Below are 6,141 nucleotides of genomic sequence, written 5' to 3' on the forward strand. Positions count from 1 at the left end.
ACCTGTTCATTCTGCACACTTAACTGGTCAGCGTAGTATATTTGATCATTTTTATCTGTCCCATAGTTAAGAAGCAACACAAAACAAACTAAAATGAAATGGATCTAGGTGGTAAGGGGGGCGGTCCAAGAGGGGATATGTGGGCATATATATATATATATATACACACACACACATATAGCTGATTCACTTTGTTATATGGCAAATGCTAACACAACATTGTAAAGCAACTATTGTCCCAGTTAAAAATGAAATGCCACAATTTCTAAAAGTAAAGTAAGCTGCATCCACATGATAGTGTTTGTCATACAACCAGTAAAATATTTTTCTAATATTTTCATGCTAAGTCTCTTCAGTCCTGTCCAATTCTTTGCAACCCAAGGGACTGTATCCCACAAGGCTCCTCTGTCCGTGGGATTCTCTAGGCAAGAATACTGAAGTGGGTTGCCATGCCCTCCTCCAATCTTCCTGACCCAGGAAGGGAATCTGCAGCTCCCAGCGCTGCAGGTGATTCTTTACCACTGAGCCACAGAGGAATATGCTTACACAAAACAATAGAAAAAAAATTTTAATGTGACCCTTAACAGTGGAATTTTTATTTTAACACTGGAGATCTTTGGTAAAATTTGAGGTGAAATATTTTTAAGTTTTGGGAGATCTGCTACTTGAATAAGCAAATTTATCATGGGCTTAAAAATGAATATACAATTTTAAATTTTCATAAACATGAAAAAGCATTACTTCAGATATGTGAAAGTTACAAATGTCTGCTGACCAGATGTGAATTAAAGATGTTTATATTTCAAAGTGGTCATCACTAGAGAGTCCTCAAAATTGTATGCTAATAGAATAAGTTTTAAATATTCTGAAAAATTAGAATTATAGACAAAATTGGAATGTGCATATGGGTAAAACAAATATTGAACACACTGAATCATAGAATTTTAAAGATGAAGCCATGGAAATTATCTGGTAACATTCCTTACGTTATAGATAGAAAACTGAAACCCAGAGAGGTTAACTGGTTTTCTGAAGGTCACATAGTAACAGAACTGAGTCTAGAACCTGGATCATTCCCTTTATAAAATAACAATATTAGTATCTGATATGTTTTGAGTAATTAATGTTTTAGGTTCAGGCATGAAGTCATTTAATTATATCAACAATCCAATGAGATTTTGTTATCCTCCATTCTTCAGGGGAAGAAACAGGCACAGAATGGTTCAGTTCAGTTGCTCAGTAATGTTGGACTCTTCGACCCCATGGGCTGCAGCATGCCAGGCTTCCCTGTCCATCACCAACTCCCTGAGTTTACTCAAACTCAATTGTTTACTCAAATGTCCCAGTTGAGTTTATTCAAATGTCCATCGAGTGGATGATGCTATCCAACCACCTCATCCTCTGTTGTCCCCTTCTCCTCCCACTTTCAATCTTTCCCAACATCAGAATCTTTTCAAATGAGTCACTTCTTCACAATGAGTCAGGTGGTCAAAAACCTGGAGTTTCAGCTTCAGCATCAGTCCTTCCAATAAATATTATTCAAGACTGATTTCCTTTAGGATGGACTGGTTGGATCTCCTTGCAGTCCAGGGGACTCTCAAGAGTCTTCTCCAACAACACAGTTCAAAAGCATCAATTCTTCAGCGTTCAACTTTCTTTAGAGTCCCAACTCTCACATCCATACATGACCACTGGAAAAACCATAGCTTTGACAAGATGGACCTTTGTTGGCAAAGTAATGTCTCTGCTTTTTAATATGCTGTCTAGGTTGGTCATAGCTTTTCTTCTAAGGAACAAATGTCTTTTAATTTCATGGCTGCAGTCACCATCTGCAGTGATTTTGGAGCCCCAAAAATAAAGTCTGTCACTGTTTCCATTGTTTTTCCATCTATTTGCCATGAAGTGATGGGACTGGATGCCATGATCTTAAGTTTTCTGAATGTTAAGCTTTAAGCCAACTTTTTCACTCTCCTCTTTCACTTTCATCAAGAGGCTCTTTAGTTCTTCACTTTCTGCCATAAGGGTAGTGTCATCTGCATATCTGAGGTTTTTGATATTTCTGGCAATCTTGATTCCAGCTGTGCTTCATGCAGCCCAGCATTTCACATAATGTACTCTGCATATAAGTTAAATAAGCAGGGTGACAATATACAGCCTTGATGTACTCCTTATGCAATTTTGGAACCAGGCTGTTGTTCCATGGCCAGTTCTAACTGATGCTTCTTGACCTGCATACAGATTTCCTAGGAGGCAGGTCAGGTGGGGTGGTATTCCCATCTCTTGAAGAATTTTCCACAGTTTGTTGTGATCCACACAGTCAAAGCCTTTGGCATAGTCAATAAAGCAGAAGTAGATGTTTTTCTGGAACTCTCTTGGTTTTCCGATGATCCAACGGATGTTGGCAATTTAATCTCTGGTTCCTCTGCTTTTCTAAATCTGGCTTTAACATCTGGAAGTTCACAGTTCACATACTGTTGAAGCCTGGCTTGGAGGATTTTGAGCATCACTTTGCTAGCATGTGAAATGAGTGCAATTGTGCGGTAGTTTCAACATTCTTTGGCATTGCCTTTCTTTGGGACTGGAATGAAAACTTCCTTTTCCAGAATGGTTAGATAACTCATCAAGGTTACAGCTGAAAGGCAGCTGAAGCAGCATTCTAACCCAAAGGGTGTGGCTCTGAAACTCATGACCTTAGCCACTGTGTTCTATTGGCTATATTGTGTTGCCTACACTGTACCATAGCTGTTTTGGATCACATCATATGTGAAAGATGAGTGAGTAGATCCTGTCATTTGTGAGAGGTATTAAAATGCCATGTGTAAGCTCATGAAGTGGGAATGGAATTGCTAGAATCACAAGAATTTAATTGAATTTCACAAAAAGACTTTGAACATCACCTAGAATTTCACCCTACCTCTAAAAACACTATGCACAAACCATCACAGAAAAATAATTTGTCTCCCTTTCGTTGTTCACTGCAGCAACCTAGGTGACACATCATTACAGCTTTAAGGAACTTTTTTATACTTAAAGTCTGGAAGTGCATATGTAATGATTAATATATCACCTTCAAGGCTGGAGAATACACACACACATATATATACACATACACACACACATGCATGCATATACACATATATTATTGCAGCACAACAAACCACCCTAGAATCAGTGCTCTAAAGTCATTTTAGTCTGGCCTTGTCTGGGATCATGCACATAGCTGCTACAGTCATCTGGCAGCTTGACTGGGTGCTCTCATGGCTGACAGTTGGTGTTGACTATTGGCTGGACCTCTCTCTCCCCTTGTAGACTTTCATCCTCAATATTATCCTGGGCTTTTTCATATCATGGCAGCATGCCAAGCAAATAGAGTGAGAACTGAAGGAACTTGATACCACTTCCACCACATTCTATTGGTAAAAGAAAGTCAGAAGGCCAGCACATATTTAGAAATTGGTGATGTATGGTGAAGTCTCTCAGTCATGTCCGACTCTTTGCAACCCCATGGACTGTAGCCTACCAGGCTCCTCTGTCCATGGGATTTTCCAGGCAATAGTACTGGAGTGGATTGCCATTTCCTTCTCCAGGGAATCTTCCCGACCCAGGGATCGAACCCAGGTCTCCCACATTGTAGACAGACGCTTTACCATCTGAGCCACCAGGGAAGATAAATTTCCCTTCTTTTTGAAACTTTTTAAATTGAAGTATAGTTTACTTACAGTGTTGTGCCAATCTCTGCTGTACACCAAAGTGACTCAGTTTTATGTATATATATATACATACATATTATATTCTTTACTATTCTTTTCCATTATGTTTTATCCCAAGAGACTGGATATAGTTCTCTGTGCTATACTGTTTTAGTGTTCATCCATTCTGAATGTAACGCTGTAGGTTGCATCTGCCAACCCCAAATTCCCAGTCCCTCTTCCTCCCTTCCTCCTCCTTGGTGACGTCTGATCGCTATGTCTGTGAGTTTGTTTCTATTTTGTTAATAGGTTCATTGGTGCCATGTTTTAAATTTCTCTTCTTGATGGGAGGAGTAGCCAAGTCACATTTCAAAGGGATATGCATATAGGAATGGAAGGAATTATTGTGATGATCTTTGCATGAAATCTATCACAATATATAATTATTTCAAGAATAATACTAGCTAATTAAAGCTGCTGAGTTGCTTTTTTTTTTTTTCAATGATTGATGATGCCTTTAAGAACAACAAAACAAGGAAACACTAGTCAGACCAATTCTTTAAACTAAGTGGGTCAGTTTGCTGGCACTGTATAGATACTTTGGTGATTTCTTAAGTTTTTTCATAATTTTGTTTCTTTCGTTAAGATTTTCCCATCTGTTCTAAACAGATCTCTCTAAAACACAGTATGAACACCTAACAACAAGTAGAAGCAATTATAGGACATATATATTCAGGTCCAGATTTTGCTAGCTTTGATTATGATGTGGCATTTTACAACACAAATTCATAACTTTTAAAAATCAGATAATGGGCCAAAATAGAGGCTGAAAGTTTAGAAAGGGTCATGGAAAAATTGATTTCGAAGGACAAATATTAAACTGTTGACATATTATCAATTACAGAACTTAACACCTAAGGACTGTGCAAGCAACAGAATAAAAAAAGAAATGATAATGCTTTTCCTAAAATGTTTATTTTAAGGACCCTAGGGAGTAGGTTGTAACCTGGGTTGCTGCCCTGGAGATATGTTGCCTGCTAGGACCCCCGATATAGACTTACAGTTTCCATTCCTGATGCTAAAGGCACACTTAGGTCTTGCTGACCGGGTGGCACAGGGCATGTACCATGCTGCCATGTGGGCACCAAACCATGCCTTACAGGTCTCCCATTCAAATGCATTTCAGATAGCATTTAGGTGAATTCCATTTTTAAAAATTACTTGTTATAATGGAGTTTGTTCATAAATTAGTCTGTACTATAAGAATAGCTGGGCTTTCCATGTGGCACTAGTGGTAAAGAACCCACCTGCCAGTGCCAGAGACATAAGAGATGTGGGTTTGATCCCTGGGTCAGGAAGATCCCCTGGAGGAGGGCATGGAAATCCACTCCAGTATTCTTGTCTGGACAATTCCATGAACACAGGAACCTGGCAGGCTACAGTCTGACAGGCAAAGACTCAGACACGACTGAGGCGACTTAGCACGTACACATATAATAATAGCTAAAGATGATTTTGTCATTTATTGAATTCAGAGAAAGTGCTAAGTGCTTTCTGGTTTTTCACTGAATCCTTACTAAGATCCTAGGTTAGATGTTATCCCATTTTACAAATTCAGTTCAGTTCAGTTGCTCAGTCGTGTCTGACTCTTTGTGACCCCATGAACCGCAGCACGGCAGGCCTCCCTGTCCATCACCAACTCCCAGACTCTACCCAAACTCATGTGCATCAAGTTGTTGATGCCATCCAACCATCTCATCCTCTATTGTCCCCTTCTCCTCCTGCCCTCAATCTTTCCCAGCATCAGGGTCTTTTCAAATGAGTCAGCTCTTCACATCAGGTGCCAAAGTATTGGAGTTTCAGCTTCAGCATCAGTCCTTCCAATGAACACCCAGGGCTGATCTCCTTTAGAATGGACTGGTTGGATCTCCTTGCAGTCCAAGGGTCTCTCAAGAGTCTTCTTCAACACCACAGTTCAAAAGCATCAATTCTTAGGTGCTCAGCCCTCTTTATAGTCCAACTCTCACATGCATACATGACCACTGGAAAAGCCATAGCCTTGACTAGATGGACCTTGTTGGCAAAGCAATGTCTCTGCTTTTGAATCTGCTCTCTAGGATGGTCATAACTTTCCTTCCAAGGAGTAAGCGTCTTTTAATTTCATGGCTGCAATCATCACCTGCAGTGATTTTGGAGCCCACTGTTTGCACTGTTTCCCCATCTATTTCCCATGAAGTGATGGGACCAGATGTCATGATCTTTGTTTTCTGAATGTTGAGCTTTAAGCCAACTTTTTCCCTCTCCTTTCATCAAGAGGCTCTTTAGTTTCTCTTCACTTTCTGCCATAAGGGTGGTGTCATCTGTATATCTGAGGTTATTGATATTTCTTCTGGCAATCTTGATTCCAGCTTGTGCTTCCTCCAGCCCAGCATTTCTCATGATGTACTCTGCA

The sequence above is a fragment of the Oryx dammah genome, unplaced genomic scaffold (genome assembly GCF_014754425.2).
Source record: "Oryx dammah isolate SB20612 unplaced genomic scaffold, SCBI_Odam_1.1 HiC_scaffold_18, whole genome shotgun sequence".
In the NCBI taxonomy this organism is placed as follows: Eukaryota; Metazoa; Chordata; class Mammalia; order Artiodactyla; family Bovidae; genus Oryx; species Oryx dammah.